At 42.7% G+C, this 17,932-nt stretch overlaps 1 protein-coding gene across 1 annotated transcript in view; it reads right to left on the bottom strand.

Annotated features, from left to right (window-relative positions):
• The window catches only part of LOC147242124 (heparan sulfate glucosamine 3-O-sulfotransferase 5-like), a 23,004-nt gene extending 12,093 nt beyond the window's left edge, over window positions 1-10,911 (bottom strand). The window contains exons 1-3 of the mRNA XM_086189879.1: window positions 10,604-10,911; window positions 10,427-10,501; window positions 9,787-9,885 (exon numbers count right to left, since the gene is read on the bottom strand). The gene's annotated coding sequence lies outside the window, so the exon portion shown is untranslated. The remainder of the gene's footprint in view (window positions 1-9,786; window positions 9,886-10,426; window positions 10,502-10,603) is intronic.
• Between the last annotated feature and the right edge of the window lie 7,021 nt (window positions 10,912-17,932).

Raw genomic sequence — 17,932 nt, 5'->3', positions numbered from 1 at the left:
AACATGGCAAGGCAAGACAGTTTTCTTTGTGGCCTGTTTTCCCCACCAGTTTGTCTCCAGGCTTCATGGCATCATAACAACATCCTCTGCCCTCAGAGCCTCACATCGACTGAGGAGAAACTCCATAGAAAACTTTTAACAGGGAAAAATCTGAGAAACCTCAGGGTGAGGAGGGGAGGAGGATCCCTCACCAGGAGGGACAGACGTGCAGGAGATGTTGGTACAGACAAGAAAACAGTTTATAACACAGAATGTGGACTTCTGGTATCATCTCAAGAAATGTGTGTCCAAACAAAACCCCGGATATGTAGCATATATATGCCAGGCATGTCTGTGGCACTGTAATGCTGCACAGACATGAGGCATTACAGACGGCATGGACTTGTGAGCACTCGTTTCCTTTTGGACAGCCCCTGAAACAGTCCAGTTGACTACTGCAAGTAAGAGATGCCATGATTTGGATGCCATAGTCTTCACCGACAATGGTTGGTAGTGTGTGTCTAACTTTGTGTTTGAACGCCAGTCCGGCCATCGCTCACACAGAGCCAGGCTGTTGATGGCCATGTCTCAGGCAGCATGGAGCTGCTACTGTTATACCCCTTTCACACTGAAAAACGCGTGTCAAACGCGTGCTTTTGGACCCTCGTTTGCTCGGCATGAGGGCACAATCAAGCTTCCAAAAAACCCAGGTCTGAACTCCTGCTGTGGGGCTGCGTGCCTGTGTTTTTCTCTCTCATACGTCATTGCGCTGACAACGTCATCATTACACATAAACGTGCGCTGGAACACTGACAGGTAAACAACTGACAACACAACGTCGTTGAGTCGCGGGACATCAACAGGAGGACTGATCTTAGGGCAGAGGCCAAAACTTGATTGAGAGATGTGTGAGCACCTCTCAGCCCAGCCGAAGATTTTTCATTTATTTATTTTTTTCCGGAGCTTCCACGATGACAGCTTGACAGGCGAGACAGTGAAAAAATCAGGATGCCACAGGAGGGTCCCGTGAAACCTGAGACGACGCAGGTTGCCCTTTTCACACTGCAGGTGAGCTGAGCCGAGCCGCTAAACTGGTGAAAAACACGCGTTTTTGGTGCAGTGTGAAAGGGGCTTTAGAGAAGCAGCAGCTCAAGCCCCAGCCATTCGCCCTGGTGAATCACACCACATCAAACTGACTACACATGACATACATTTTCCTAATTCAACTCACACTAGTTGACACAGACATGTGGCATTATCCAAACATGCAGTTACTTGTCACCAAGTTAGCTCTTCTACTCTTGGACAAGTAACTGCATGTGTGGATAATGCCACATGGAGTTACTTGTCCAAGAGTAGAAGAGCTAACTTGGTGACAAACTAGAGTCCTTTGAGATCTGACAGGTCTCTCAGCTTTGGAAATTTTGGACCAAGACCAAAAAATGGACCAAGATTTACTCTCGTCTTATGGCTCTTGATCTGAAGCCATTTAGCCAATGAACAAGGTAAATCCAGAGGGCTGGACGTTTTGAATTGTCCTGACACTCATCTCACTTTCAGAGAATATAATCGCGTCCTAATACTAGTTAGTGAGCCTGATGTGATGGGACTAGTTAAGGCTAGTTAACAGTCACTATGAGGCAGCTTGAGCATCACTGATGAAAACAGAAATAACAAGGTTCTTTAATTCCTGACAACTTGCAGCCTTCTTCTTTCACATTGAGATTCTTTATCTATTCATCATCACTCATGTATTCATTCATTTATTCATTCAACTACACAGCTTTGTGACATCATGAATGACTAGTGACTGTGATGGTTACGAGCCATGAAACTCCACCTAGACTCAACCTTGATGACTCTGACTCAGACTCCGAGTCTTTTATGTGACTCAGCTTCGATGACTAGGGACTTGACACTGACTCAGACTCGAGAATTGGAGACTCACCTACAACACTCCTGCCTGTTTAGTTAGACTCAGGACTGAGAGGTCCCCTTTTCTCTACTGCTGATGGAGAACTGCTGTCACCAGCAACACAGGCTCCTGAACACACATCTGGAGCTGAGGGGTCCCTCTGGTAGCTGGAGCCTTTGGTGGCATTTTCAACCAGCTGAGCAGCAGCAGCCCATAAGCCAGCTGGAGGTTCTGACGGGACAATGTGTTCTCCAGTCCATGGAGGTGGCTGCTGCCCAGCCAGAACAAACCTTAGAGAAGGCTGCAGTGGTACTGTCCACCACCCTGGAACAGGTAGAGTCTCTGGGGAAAGCTGCGGGGGTTTTCTCTTCCAAGCTGGAACTGGCACTTGGAAAGGCTGGGCCAGGTTCATCTGCCAAGTTGGGACAGGCACAATTGATAGATAGATAGATAGATAGATAGATAGATAGATAGATAGATGGATACTTTATTGATCCATTGATTCTATAGTTGGTCTTATCCTTCTGTTGTGGGTGGCAGTGGTGATGGCAAGACCCAAATGCAGAGACAAGGTGAACAGGCCAGGCAGACAGGGGTTGAAATTAACTTTTTTCCTCAGTGTCCCTCAACTGTCCCGAATTCTACTTTGTATCGTCCCAGATATCACTGGCAGTGTCCCGTTAAGCAGAGTACATATAATTTGATCATTTTTTGTCATTAATCATCACACCATGGACTCTGGTCTGTCGTATTAGTTTAGGTTTCTTCTTCCTCAATAAAACATCTGGACATTAGTCTGATATGTTGCATTAAAGAGTTCTAACTTTGATTTTTCAATTTGATATTTAGATCCCTCTACCGGGCGATCAAAGTGGTATGAATGATGCTCTAAAAACAGAAGTTCCATGATGCAGTTTAATAAAATAGTAATAAATTGATAGAACAGACTACACCTCACTCTGATCAACCGTATTTCACAGAGTTCTCACAAACATCAGAAGAACACGAGGACACATTCTAGGACGTTTGTAGCTGCTATGCAGTGTAAGGCACAAGTCAGTTGTTAGCGATAGCTACACTGAGCGCTAGCAAACACTGACAGGTAAGACAACAACTAGCTTACCAGTGGTAAGTTAGTTGTTGTCTGAGGTAAGTTACCACAGGGGAAGACGATGCACCAGGGCCAGGGATGTTTTGCTTGGGCAGTCGGCCGTACCGGGGCTTGCACGTCTTTTTCTCTTCTTGTTCTTGTACCTGTGGTTGAGGGTCTCCATCTCTCGCTCCGGCTCCGTGGATGCTGCGCCAGTTCAGCAGCAGCCGCTGGCGGAGTTGAGTGACGACGTAGAATGCAGTCCATGATTTGCCCCATCGAGAGATGCCACAAGAACGTAAGGCATCTGTAGTTTCACCGCTCAGACGTTTTTATTGAATTATTCAAGCAACAAAAAGTAACATCTAGATTCTCATAATTAATGACTTTGCAAATAACAGCGATTTCCAAGTTTACTTTGACTCTGCTTTTTTAACTGTCCTGGGATCGTCCCAGACAAAATACGCTTGTGTCCCAGCAGGATTTTTATGGTCCCCGGGACATCGGGACATCGTTAATTTGGAATCTTGCAGGCAGGACTTGATTACACTGGAGTTTAATGAACAAAAGAAAGGCAAAAGCGAATGCAGCAAAAAGCAAAAAGCAAAAAGCACTAGGAAACAAACAGGTGAGATAATAAACTTGTAAGGAGACATGACATGATATAGTTGGACATGCCATAGCCAAACATTAAATAGGGGATATTACACAGGGGGACATTACATTGCCAGCAAGGCGGTGCGTCTCGCTTGAAGGCTGCTGGGACAGGCTCCATCCCCGCCACCCTGAGCAGCACAAGAGGTAGAAGATGGATGGATTGATGGACTTTAATGTGCAGGCGTCGATTCGCATGCAACCTTTTGCAGTCGCTCCTGTTTCACTTTCCAATTTTCTATTTATTTTTATACTTCTCTTCTGTTTTTCTTCATATCTTTATTTTGCCTATTTATTTCCCCACCAAACATGTTATTTTGGAGAATTTTTGCCCTTTTGTTTGCTGTGGGACTGCTGTTTTCCAAAACCACAGTGCAACGATTCCACACCAAGCACATTGTTTGCTCCAGAGATCAGCTGATCGACCTGAGGCCGGCTGGCCTTGAGGTCAAAACAATTGATATCCCAGCAGAAATCTGGAGGAAAACACACCGGGGATGCCGGTAAAAAGTGTTGTGCCAACACAACCAGGAGAACAGATTAAGTCAGAGATTTGACAACTTTGAGGCCTAACACCCCTTTCTGAAGCCTGCATTAGGAGTGACCACACTCTCTTAACACAAAGGGTCGTAAAAAGGGGGATCATCTCTGGCCACTGACCCCCTCGCCCCCTCAAAACTCGCGCCCCGCTTGACCAGAAGTTCGCGTGCCGCGCCGCCGTTGGCTGAGAGCCATTACTGCCCCTCAGGGAGTGACATCACCGGCCTGACCATATAAGTACGGGCCGAGAAAGGCTCTTTCTCTTCACACCTTGGCCTGGCAGTACAGCGACCGCGAGAACTCCACAAGCGGACACCTCCCCCCCCCGTCCACTCATCCAGACAAGACACCGTTGAGCCACGCTACCTGCGTGAACTGGTTCCCTGGAGAACGAAAGCTCGGCCAAGTTTGTTCACCCCTCCACCAGTCGACTTAGGCAGATCCATGCAGGCTGCCCGCCGCTGTTTCTGTGAACCTCCTAACCGATCCGGACCCGCGACCCACGACCCGGACCAGCGGAGATTGAATATCTTACCGCCCAAGTAAGGATTCCTCTAACTAGGCATTTTCTGGGCAGAGAAATAGCTTAGTTGTGTTTATAGTGTCGATGAATGCACTGTTTTTGTGACGGAAGTCCTGTAAACAGCAGACGCTTTTGTATGGCATTACGCTGTAACTACTAAAGTTGGTTGTGAACAATTGTAACATTTCAAGAAGGTGCTACATGTTATTGATTCTGCACAATCCTGCACAAGTGTGTTAACACACATTTTTGGGTTTACTTCTGTCTTTTCCTCTATCTCTCTCTCTCTCTTCTGCTAAGCCGTTCGGCTCACTAACTGACCGCTCCATGTTTTATACCCTAACCCAGAGTTCAGACCAGGAGGCAGAGCTGCCGTCTTACACGCTTCTGTGCACGTCCACTAGGGGGCAGTCACGCACCCACAACCCCATAGAGACTGTGTCTGTCCCCCGACCACGTCAGTTTATTCACTCCAGTTCGACTGTAGAGGAGTCAATCAGAAAAACCTCATCAAAGTTAACTCAACCACTAAATTAACTCAACAGAATATCAGAATTAGATGAGGACGATTGAATATCAGACCTCTGATGCTGAAAACTGAACCAGTGAATGAAGTGATACCTGACAGTTGTGTTGACCTGCTGAGTCTCACTGAAACCTGAAAAACTGGGCTGTGAGAGCTGCTGACTCATGTCTCAATAAAGTTTGGGCCTCTACCATAAGATCAGTCTTCCTGTTGATGTCCCCGAGACTCCACTTCACTCTTTTAGTTTGAACAAATTACATGTGGATGATCTTAGGTGAATTAATCTCAGCTTGGGAACTCCCACCAACTGGGGAACCCTAACGTGAACTGAGCAGGCGCAGCTGTGTTTTTAAACAACTTTTATGGCAATCTTGCACATCTTTTTTACACTTGCAAGTGTTTTCTTTTTCACTGGCAAGATCGTGAAGTCCGCGAGCTGTTCGCCATCCGCAGTGAAGAGGAGATTCGTTGGCAGATTCTGGAACCGTACAGGATACTGTGATTTATGGGAACATCACCGGCATTTTGTGATACAGCACACTTTTTTGTGTAATGATGACGTTGCCAACGCGATGACGTACGAGACAGAAAAACACAGGCACGCAGCCTCACAGCAGGAGCTCAGACCCGCATCTGCTGGAAGCTTGGATGAACCCTGATGCTGAGCAAACGGGTACAAAAACACGCTTTGACCCGTGTGTTTCAGTGTGAAAGGGTAATTAGATATGATCAATGTGGCGCTGGTATCTGGTTCTGTCCCTCAGTCCTTTAAAGTAGCAGGAATTAAACCCTCCTCAAAAACAAGCCTGGATCCAGAAGTTCTACCAACTACAGACCAACATCACATCTTCCTTTTCTTTCCAAGGTTCTGGAGAAAGCAGTTGCTAAACAGCGCTGTGACTTCTCCACAGCAACAGCTGATTGGAGGATTCAGTCAGGTTCTAGGTTCATCCTAGCACAGAAACAGAACTAGTCAAAGGTACCAGTGACCTCCTACTGGTACCAGATGAGGGACTGGTCTCTGTGCTGGTCTGATTAGATCTCAGTGCAGCTTTGATACCATTGACCACCATATCCTTGTACAGAGACTGAGGACCACCTGATCTGATGAGACAGGTACCCTGGATGGCACCACCCTGGCCCCCAGCACCACCGTAGGAACCTAGCAGTTCTCTTTGACCAGGACCCTTTAACTCCCACATTCAACAAATCTCCAGGACGCCTTCTTCCATCTACGTAACATCGCTAAGATCAGACACATCCTGGCTCAAGAAGATGCAGAAAAACGAGTCCCTGCTTTTGTCACTTCCAGGCTGGATTACTGCACCTCCCTCCTCCCAGGCTGGACTAATAAGTCCCTAAAGACTCTCCAGCTGGTCCAGAACGCTGCTGCCGCATGTTGACTAGAACTGGTAGCAGAGACCAGGTCTCTCCTGGACTGCTTCTCTGCATGGCTCCCTGTCAGATTCAGAACAGAATTTAAAATTCTCCTTCTAACATACAAAATCCTCAACAATCAGGCTCCTTCATCCCTGACAAAGCTCCTAGTCCCCTATGATCCAGCTAGAACCCTTCACTCCCAGGATGCAGAGTTCCTGCTGGTTCCTAGAGTTCTAACAGTAGAATGGAGCCAGAGCCTTCAGCTATCAGGCTCCTTCATCCCTGACAGAGCTCCTAGTCCCCTATGATCCAGCTAGAACCCTTCACTCCCAGGGTGCAGGGTTCCTGCTGGTTCCTAGAGTTCTAACAGTAGAATGGAGCCAGAGCCTTCAGCTATCAGGCTCCCCTCCTGTGGAACCGTCTCCCAGTTTCAGTCCAGGACCCAGACCCCCTCTCTAGGTTTAAGAGCAGACTTAAGACCTCCTTGTTGATCAGGCTTATAGTCAGGACTGCTTAGGCTGGCCCTTAGATCTGCTGCTATAGGCTCAGACTGCTGGGGATCTCCCATGATGCACTGGGCTTCTCTCTCCTCCTCCTGTCCTCATACGTGTTACTGGTTGCGTCCGAATTGCCAAGTGGCAACCTTCGACCTACTGCTGTCCGATGTAGGCTGTCTGAAACCACAACTGGCGTAAGTAGCGACCTACTTCGCAACCTAAATTCCAGCCTAAACACGCCCACATTGTAGGTCGGTTCATGTGCATGCTACAGAGCAACCTATGGCCCACAATGCACCGCGGACTTCTTCCTCATCCCCTAAAAAGTTGTGAACGCGCAAACTTGCGCCACCAAGTCTCTCCCATTCTTATGCAGCACCAACATTTACAGTCGTTGTTGATGACTAAAGGCGTGTTCACACCAAACGCGACGCGTGTGAACACACCTGTACATGTGCGTTAATGTGCTTAATAATAGAGAATGAATGACGGATCCCCTCAGAGTGGAGTGCAGTACCACAGTCAGGCCAGCAGGTGGGGCTTTCGTTGGTGCTGTCTACCTAATTGCGGTATCTGTGCTCTGCCAGCAGAGATCGTGCTTCACCACCATCTTCTAGGGTGTCTGAATGGTGCAGTGTAGCAGTAGGTCGTAGGTTGCCACTTGGCAATTGGGACGCAGCCACTAACTCCTCTTCTTCTCCCCTCATCCCAGATCCTGGTGCTGCTGGAAGAGGCTCCAGACCTGAAGAGGCTCCAGCTGCCACCCGTAGCTCCATCTGCTCACGTCCCCGTCTGTCCATCAGTCTCTCCTCCTTTCTCTCTGTCCCTCTCTCTCCTTCTCTCTCTGTCTTCCTCCATTGTCTGTCTCTGTCCATCAGTCTCTCCTCCTTTCTCTCCCTCTTCATCTCTGTCCCTCTCTTTCCTTCTGTCTCTCTGTCTTCCTCCATTCTCTGTCTTTGTCTCTGTCCTTCAGTCTCTCCTCTTTTCTCTCCCTCTTTATCTCTGTCCCTCTCTTTCCTTCTGTCTCTCTGTCTTCCTCCATTCTCTGTCTTTGTCACTGTCCATCAGTCTCTCCTCCTTTCTCTCCCTCTTTATCTCTGTCCCTCTCTTTCCTTCCGTCTCTCTGTCTTCCTCCATTCTCTGTCTTTGTCTCTGTCCATCAGTCTCTCCTCCTTTCTCTCCCACTTTATCTCTGTCCCTCTCTTTCCTTCCGTCTCTCTGTCTTCCTCCATTCTCTCTTTGTCCCTGTCCATCAGTCTCTCCTCCTTTCTCTCTCTCTTTATCTCAGTCCCTCTCTTTCCTTCTGTCTCTCTGTCTTCCTCCATTCTCTGTCTTTGTCTCTGTCCATCAGTCTCTCCTCCTTTCTCTCCCTCTTTATCTCTGTCTCTCTGTCTTCCTCCATTCTCTGTCCATCAGTCTCTCCTCCTTTCTCTCTCTCTTTATCTCTGTCCCTCTCTTTCCTTCTGTCTCTCTGTCTTCCTCCATTCTCTGTCTTTGTCTCTGTCCATCTGTCTCTCCTCCTTTCTCTCCCTCTTTATCTCTGTCCCTCTCTTTCCTTATCCCGCTTCTCCATTAAGTGTCTCGAGGGTGGGTGGGGTGGCTGGAGCCTATCCTAGCTGACACCTGGCGGCGAGGTTCATCCTGGATGGGTCACCAGTCCATCACAGGGCCATCAGGAGCAGTTAGGGGCTCAGTATCTTGCTCAAACATACTTGGACATGGTCACCAGGGGAAGTGGAAATTGCACCAGCAACTCTTTGGTTGCTAGATGGCCATGCTACCTTCGAGCCATGCCACCCCCTAGTTTATAATTGTGATGATCCTTCTCTTGAGTTCCTGTTTTAGTTTGTAGTTATTGTCCTGTCATCCTGTGTGCTCCCTTCTGCGATTACCTCATGTGTCTCACCTGTGATTATTGCACCACCTGTGTCTTGTTTCCTTGATTCATTCTGATTCAGATTAGAACACTTTATTTATCTCTGTGGGGGCAATTAAAGGAGCAGAGGAGTAGAGTTGGTTACACAACAACACAACAATAAGTTGAGGAAGAGGACAAGGCAAGGGGCAACACCCTAACCCTTAACCTTGTTAAACATATAATAGAAGTAGTTGTGCACAATAGATAAGTAGTGTGTAGAGTTCAAGAGTAGAATGAACTGTGGCAAAAATGAATTATATATATATATATATATATATATCTGTAGATACACAGCAGGGTGGAGCAGTGGTCCTCACCGTGGCCCCCAGCAAGAAGGTTGTGGGTGGAGCCCCGGCTGCAGCACGGGGTCTTTCTGGGTGAGTCTCCGTGTTCTCCCTGTTCCTGCTGGGTTCTCTCTGGTACTCCAGCTTCCTCCACAGTCCAAAGACATCAAGAGGGACCAGGTTAATCCAGACTCTAAATTGACCGTAGGCGTGGCTGGGAGAGCCAATGGTTGTCTGTCTCTATGTGTTGGCCCTGCCATGGACTGGTGACCTGTCCAGGGGGAAGGCTGCTGGGATAGGCTCCACCCCCACCAGGATAAGAGGGAGAACATGGATGGCGTATCATCATGGTTTCAGCAGCAGGGATGCAAAAGGAAACTGTCTACATTGAGTGTGACCTCAGTCCTCGTGCAGTGCTGCTCAAAAGTTGAGGACTGGCTTAACTTTAAGAAAATTTGTTTTGCATGTGGGAGTGGTTACCTCAAAAAACCCTGGTTTGACTTCAGCTCTCTCAGGGAGTGTCAACACGCTGCTGGAAGAGGTGTGAGGAGACCAGAAGTGATGACGCTGCTCTGCTGCCTATAACAACAACAACAATAACAACAGTCATAATATAACAATGACAAAGACAACAACATTAATACCGATGATAATTTGCTCTACTACACCCTTAAATATTCTGTAATTTTGATGTATTTAAATTTGCTAACTTTATTTCAAAAGCTTGGAAAAGAAGGCAAGACAGTTTGTTTCGTACTTACTTGGACTTTTTTTGGTAATATATGGCAATCTTCTGACAAGAAATTAGTATGTATGTACTATTTAATGACAATAAAAGAGTTTCTTTTTACATTCCACACTTTGTCCTCTGGCTCAGGCTTGTTGTAATTTATGGTGTCTTGAACGCCCATGCAGGCTTGGCACATGGTTGTATCCAATGACACAATAATAAAAATTTCATTCATTCATTCATTCAATAATAATAATAATAATAATCATTATCATATTTGATTAATATACTTGACGGCTCAGCTAACGGTGAGTCCGACCAACCTACTGCTGATTACACAAATCACGTCAAACACACACACACACACACAGTCCGAGTCAAACCTCTGACCTAGCTAGGAAGCAGCACAGAAGGAGGCCACGGAGATGGTCGAGGGGGTCAGGATCCATTCAGGACTCAACACTGCTGCAGTAAAGACACCGAGGTCAGTCTAACCTCACCGCAGCGTGAGGGTATAAGAACACACGCACGCACGCACGCACGCACGCACACGAACACAGTGTTTACCTGGTTCGCATCGTCCCGGTCAATCGCTCCACTGCAGGCGACAGCCCTCGTCGCCTCCCCGCTAACGGTAGTTGGCAGTGCGGTCTGTGGAAGTTCCGAGGCTCCAGCGTCAGACAACAGTAACTCGGATTCTCTGATCAGCGAGCCTACTGGCAGTGAAGCTCCACAGCGACCGACACGTCCTCCTCCCTGCGAAGCGGTTCCGGTCGATCCAATTCCTCCGGGGGTCGCTGTAGGGGCGTCCAGCTGCTGCAGCCGGCCTGAGACGCGGCCGGAGGAGGCAGCGAAGCTCGGAGAGGACTGGGGCGTGTTTCTGGAGGAGGGGGGGTTGAAAGGGGAGTATGCATCGCTTTGGTTGCTGCAAGTTTCTTTAGTGTCCGAACGACTTATGTGATGCTCCAAAAAACCAAAGAAAAATAAAAGACTCTTACAGGAACTGATTAAGGGTGTAGGTCCCAGGGGTCTCCAGGGGTCCCCCCGGCTGGCACCAGACAGCAGGATGTAGAAAACTTAAAATCAAACAATATCGCTCTGCATGTCAACAAATATCAACTTGGATCAACTGGTAGAAGTTTATGTGTGGATGAAAATGTTGTAGCTATTGAATACAACCAATTATAAGCATGTCTCACATGTAAACCCAAATATAAGCATGTTTCATGTGTAAACCCAAATATAAGCATGTCTCATGTGTAAACCCAAACATAAGCTTGTCTCACATGTAAACCCTAATATGAGCATTTCTCACATGTGTAAACCCAAATATAAACATGTCTCACATGTAAACCAACATACAAGCATGTCTCACATGTGTAAACCCAAACATAAGCTTGTCTCACATGTAAACCCTAATATAAGCATTTCTCACATGTGTAAACCCAAATATAAGCATGTCTCACATGTGTAAACCCAAACATAAGCTTGTCTCACATGTAAACCCTAATATAAGCATTTCTCACATGTGTAAACCCAAATATAAGCATATCTCACATGTGTAAACCCAAATATAAGCATTTCTCACATGTGTAAACCCAAATATAAGCATGTCTCACATGTGTAAATCCGAATATAAGCATGTCTCAAGTGTAAACCCAAATATAAGCATGTCTCACATGTAAACCCAAATATAAGCATGTCTCACATGTAAACCCAAATATGAGCACGTCTCACATGTGTAAACCCAAATATAAGCATGTCTCACAAGTGTAAATCCAAATATAAGCATGTCTCAAGTGTAAACCCAAATATAAGCATGTCTCACATAAAAACCCAAATATAAGCATGTCTCACATGTAAACCCAAATATAAGTATGTCTCACATGTAAACCCATATATAAGCATGACTCACATGTAAACCCAAATATAAGCATGTCTCACATGTTTTAACCCAAATATAAGCATGTCTCATGTGTAAACCCATATATAAGCATGACTCAAATGTAAACCCAAATATAAGCATGTCTCATGTGTAAACCCATATATAAGCATGACTCACATGTAAACCCAAATATAAGCATGTCTCACATGTAAACCCATATATAAGCATGACTCACATGTAAACCCAAATATAAGCATGTCTCACATGTTTTAACCCAAATATAAGCATGTCTCATGTGTAAACCCAAATATAAGCATGTCTCACATGTGTAAACCCAAATATAAGCATTTCTCACGTGTAAACCCAAACATAAACATGTCTCACATGTAAACCAAAATATAAGGATGTCTCACATGTGTAAACCCAAACATAAGCTTGTCTCACATGTAAACCCTAATATAAGCATTTCTCACATGTGTAAACCCAAATATAAGCATGTCTCACATGTGTAAACCCAAATATAAGCATGTCTCACGTGTAAACCCAAACATAAGCATGTCTCACGTGTCAACCCAAATATAAGCATGTCTCAAGTGTAAACCCAAACATAAACATGTCTCACATGTAAACCAAAATATAAGCATGTCTCACATGTAAACCCAAATATAAGCATGTCTCACATGTAAACCCAAATATAAGCACGTCTCACATGTGTAAACCCAAATATGAGCATGTCTCACATGTAAACCCAAATATAAGCATGTCTCACATGTAAACCCATATATAAGCATGACTCACATGTAAACCCAAATATAAGCATGTCTCACATGTTTTAACCCAAATATAAGCATGTCTCAAGTGTAAACCCAAATATAAGCATGTCTCACATGTAAACCCAAATATATGCATTTCTCACATGTGTAAACCCAAACATAAACATGTCTCACATGTAAACCAAAATATAAGCATGTCTCACATTTGTAAACACAAATATAAGCATGTCTCACAGGTGTAAACCAAAATATGAGCATGTCTCACGTGTAAACCCAAACATAAGCATGTCTCACGTGTCAACCCAAATATAATCATGTCTCACATGTGTAAATCCAAATATAAGCATGTCTTATATGTGTAAACCCAAATATAAGCATGTCTCACATGTAAACCCAAATATAAGCATGTCTCACATAAAAACCAAAATATAAGCATGTCTCACATGTAAACCCGAATATAAGCATGTCTCACATGTAAACCCATATATAAGCATGTCTCACATGTATAAACTCAAACATAAGCATGTCTTGCATGTGTAAACCCAAACATAAACATGTCTCACATGTAAACCAAAATATAAGCATGTCTCACATTTGTAAACCCAAACATAAGCTTGTCTCACATGTAAACCCGAATATAAGCATTTCTCACGTGTTAACACAAATATAAGCATGTCTCACATGTAAACACAAATATAACCATGTCTCACATGTGCAAACACAAATATTAGCATGTCTAAATGTGTAAACCCAAACATAAGCATGTCTCACATGTAAACCAAAATATAAGCATGTCTCACATTTGTAAACCCAAACATAAGCTTGTCTCACATGTAAACCCGAATATAAGCATTTCTCACGTGTTAACACAAATATAAGCATGTCTCACATGTAAACACAAATATAACCATGTCTCACATGTGCAAACACAAATATTAGCATGTCTAAATGTGTAAACCCAAACATAAGCATGTCTCACATGTAAACCTTAATATAAGCATGTCTCACGTGTAAACACAAATATGAGCATGACTCACATGTAAACCCAAATATAAGCATGTGTCACATGTAAACCCAAATATAAGCATGTCTCAGATGTTTTAACCCAAATATAAGCATGTCTCACATGTTTTAACCCAAATATAAGCATGTCTCAAGTGTAAACCCAAATATAAGCATGTCTCACATGTAAACCCAAATATATGCATTTCTCACATGTGTAAACCCAAACATAAACATGTCTCACATGTAAACCAAAATATAAGCATGTCTCACATTTGTAAACCCAAACAAAAGCTTGACTCACATGTAAACACAAATATAAGCATGTCTCACAGGTGTAAACCAAAATATGAGCATGTCTCACGTGTAAACCCAAACATAAGCATGTCTCACGTGTCAACCCAAATATAATCATGTCTCACATGTGTAAATCCAAATATAAGCATGTCTTATATGTGTAAACCCAAATATAAGCATGTCTCACATGTAAACCCAAATATAAGCATGTCTCACATAAAAACCAAAATATAAGCATGTCTCACATGTAAACCCGAATATAAGCATGTCTCACATGTTTTAACCCATATATAAGCATGTCTCATGTGTAAACCCAAATATAAGCATGTCTCACGTGTAAACCCAAACATAAACATGTCTCACATGTAAACCAAAATATAAGGATGTCTCACATGTGTAAACCCAAACATAAGCTTGTCTCACATGTAAACCCTAATATAAGCATTTCTCACATGTGTAAACCCAAATATAAGCATGTCTCACATGTGTAAACCCAAATATAAGCATGTCTCACGTGTAATCCCAAACATAAGCATGTCTCACGTGTCAACCCAAATATAAGCATGTCTCAAGTGTAAACCCAGACATAAACATGTCTCACATGTAAACCAAAATATAAGCATGTCTCACATGTGTAAACCCAAACATAAGCTTGTCTCACATGTAAACACTAATATAAGCATTTCTCACATGTGTAAACCCAAATATAAGCATGTCTCACATGTGTAAACCCAAATATAAGCATGTCTCACATGTGTAAACCCAAATATAAGCATGTCTCACGTGTAAACCCAAACATAAGCATGTCTCACGTGTCAACCCAAATATAAGCATGTCTCAAGTGTAAATCCAAATATAAGCATGTCTCACATGTAAACCCAAATATAAGAATGTCTCACATGTAAACCCAAATATAAGCACGTCTCACATGTGTAAACCCAAATATGAGCATGTCTCACATGTAAACCCAAATATAAGCATGTCTCACATGTAAACACAAATATAACCATGTCTCACATGTGCAAACACAAATATTAGCATGTCTAAATGTGTAAACCCAAACATAAGCATGTCTCACATGTAAACCTTAATATAAGCATGTCTCACGTGTAAACACAAATATGAGCATGACTCACATGTAAACCCAAATATAAGCATGTGTCACATGTAAACCCAAATATAAGCATGTCTCAGATGTTTTAACCCAAATATAAGCATGTCTCACATGTTTTAACCCAAATATAAGCATGTCTCAAGTGTAAACCCAAATATAAGCATGTCTCACATGTAAACCCAAATATATGCATTTCTCACATGTGTAAACCCAAACATAAACATGTCTCACATGTAAACCAAAATATAAGCATGTCTCACATTTGTAAACCCAAACAAAAGCTTGACTCACATGTAAACACAAATATAAGCATGTCTCACAGGTGTAAACCAAAATATGAGCATGTCTCACGTGTAAACCCAAACATAAGCATGTCTCACGTGTCAACCCAAATATAATCATGTCTCACATGTGTAAATCCAAATATAAGCATGTCTTATATGTGTAAACCCAAATATAAGCATGTCTCACATGTAAACCCAAATATAAGCATGTCTCACATAAAAACCAAAATATAAGCATGTCTCACATGTAAACCCGAATATAAGCATGTCTCACATGTTTTAACCCATATATAAGCATGTCTCATGTGTAAACCCAAATATAAGCATGTCTCACGTGTAAACCCAAACATAAACATGTCTCACATGTAAACCAAAATATAAGGATGTCTCACATGTGTAAACCCAAACATAAGCTTGTCTCACATGTAAACCCTAATATAAGCATTTCTCACATGTGTAAACCCAAATATAAGCATGTCTCACATGTGTAAACCCAAATATAAGCATGTCTCACGTGTAATCCCAAACATAAGCATGTCTCACGTGTCAACCCAAATATAAGCATGTCTCAAGTGTAAACCCAGACATAAACATGTCTCACATGTAAACCAAAATATAAGCATGTCTCACATGTGTAAACCCAAACATAAGCTTGTCTCACATGTAAACACTAATATAAGCATTTCTCACATGTGTAAACCCAAATATAAGCATGTCTCACATGTGTAAACCCAAATATAAGCATGTCTCACATGTGTAAACCCAAATATAAGCATGTCTCACGTGTAAACCCAAACATAAGCATGTCTCACGTGTCAACCCAAATATAAGCATGTCTCAAGTGTAAATCCAAATATAAGCATGTCTCACATGTAAACCCAAATATAAGAATGTCTCACATGTAAACCCAAATATAAGCACGTCTCACATGTGTAAACCCAAATATGAGCATGTCTCACATGTAAACCCAAATATAAGCATGTCTCACATGTAAACCCATATATAAGCATGACTCACATGTAAACCCAAATATAAGCATGTCTCACATGTTTTAACCCAAATATAAGCATGTCTCAAGTGTAAACCCAAATATAAGCATGTCTCACATGTAAACCCAAATATATGCATTTCTCACATGTGTAAACCCAAACATAAACATGTCTCACATGTAAACCAAAACATAAGCTTGTCTCACATGTAAACCCTAATATAAGCATTTCTCACATGTGTAAACCCAAATATAAGCATGTCTCACATGTGTAAACCCAAATATAAGCATGTCTCACGTGTAAACCCAAACATAAGCATGTCTCACGTGTCAACCCAAATATAAGCATGTCTCAAGTGTAAACCCAAACATAAACATGTCTCACATGTAAACCAAAATATAAGCATGTCTCACATTTGTAAACACAAATATAAGCATGTCTCACAGGTGTAAACCAAAATATGAGCATGTCTCACGTGTAAACCCAAACATAAGCATGTCTCACGTGTCAACCCAAATATAATCATGTCTCACATGTGTCAACCCAAATATAATCATGTCTCACATGTGTAAATCCAAATATAAGCATGTCTTATATGTGTAAACCCAAATATAAGCATGTCTCACATGTAAACCCAAATATAAGCATGTCTCACATAAAAACCCAAATATAAGCATGTCTCACATGTAAACCCGAATATAAGCATGTCTCACATGTAAACCCATATATAAGCATGTCTCACATGTATAAACTCAAACATAAGCATGTCTTGCATGTGTAAACCCAAACATAAACATGTCTCACATGTAAACCAAAATATAAGCATGTCTCACATTTGTAAACCCAAACATAAGCTTGTCTCACATGTAAACCCGAATATAAGCATTTCTCACGTGTTAACACAAATATAAGCATGTCTCACATGTAAACACAAATATAACCATGTCTCACATGTGCAAACACAAATATTAGCATGTCTAAATGTGTAAACCCAAACATAAGCATGTCTCACATGTAAACCTTAATATAAGCATGTCTCACGTCTAAACCCAAATATGAGCATGACTCACATGTAAACCCAAATATAAGCATGTGTCACATGTAAACCCAAATATAAGCATGTCTCAGATGTTATAACCCAAATATAAGCATGTCTCACATGTTTTAACCCAAATATAAGCATGTCTCAAGTGTAAACCCAAATATAAGCATGTCTCACATGTAAACCCAAATATATGCATTTCTCACATGTGTAAACCCAAACATAAACATGTCTCACATGTAAACCAAAATATAAGCATGTCTCACATTTGTAAACCCAAACAAAAGCTTCACTCACATGTAAACACAAATATAAGCATGTCTCACAGGTGTAAACCCAAACATAAGCATGTCTCACGTGTCAACCCAAATATAATCATGTCTCACATGTGTAAATCCAAATATAAGCATGTCTTATATGTGTAAACCCAAATATAAGCATGTCTCACATGTAAACCCAAATATAAGCATGTCTCACATAAAAACCCAAATATAAGCATGTCTCACATGT

This window comes from Aulostomus chinensis, chromosome 20 (genome assembly GCF_037954235.1).
Source record: "Aulostomus chinensis isolate RoL2024-O1b breed Wild chromosome 20, RoL_Achi_v1.0, whole genome shotgun sequence".
Taxonomy (NCBI): domain Eukaryota; kingdom Metazoa; phylum Chordata; class Actinopteri; order Syngnathiformes; family Aulostomidae; genus Aulostomus; species Aulostomus chinensis.
The sequence above is the reverse complement of the archived record's forward strand: the minus strand, read 5'-3'. Positions and strand labels throughout refer to the sequence as shown.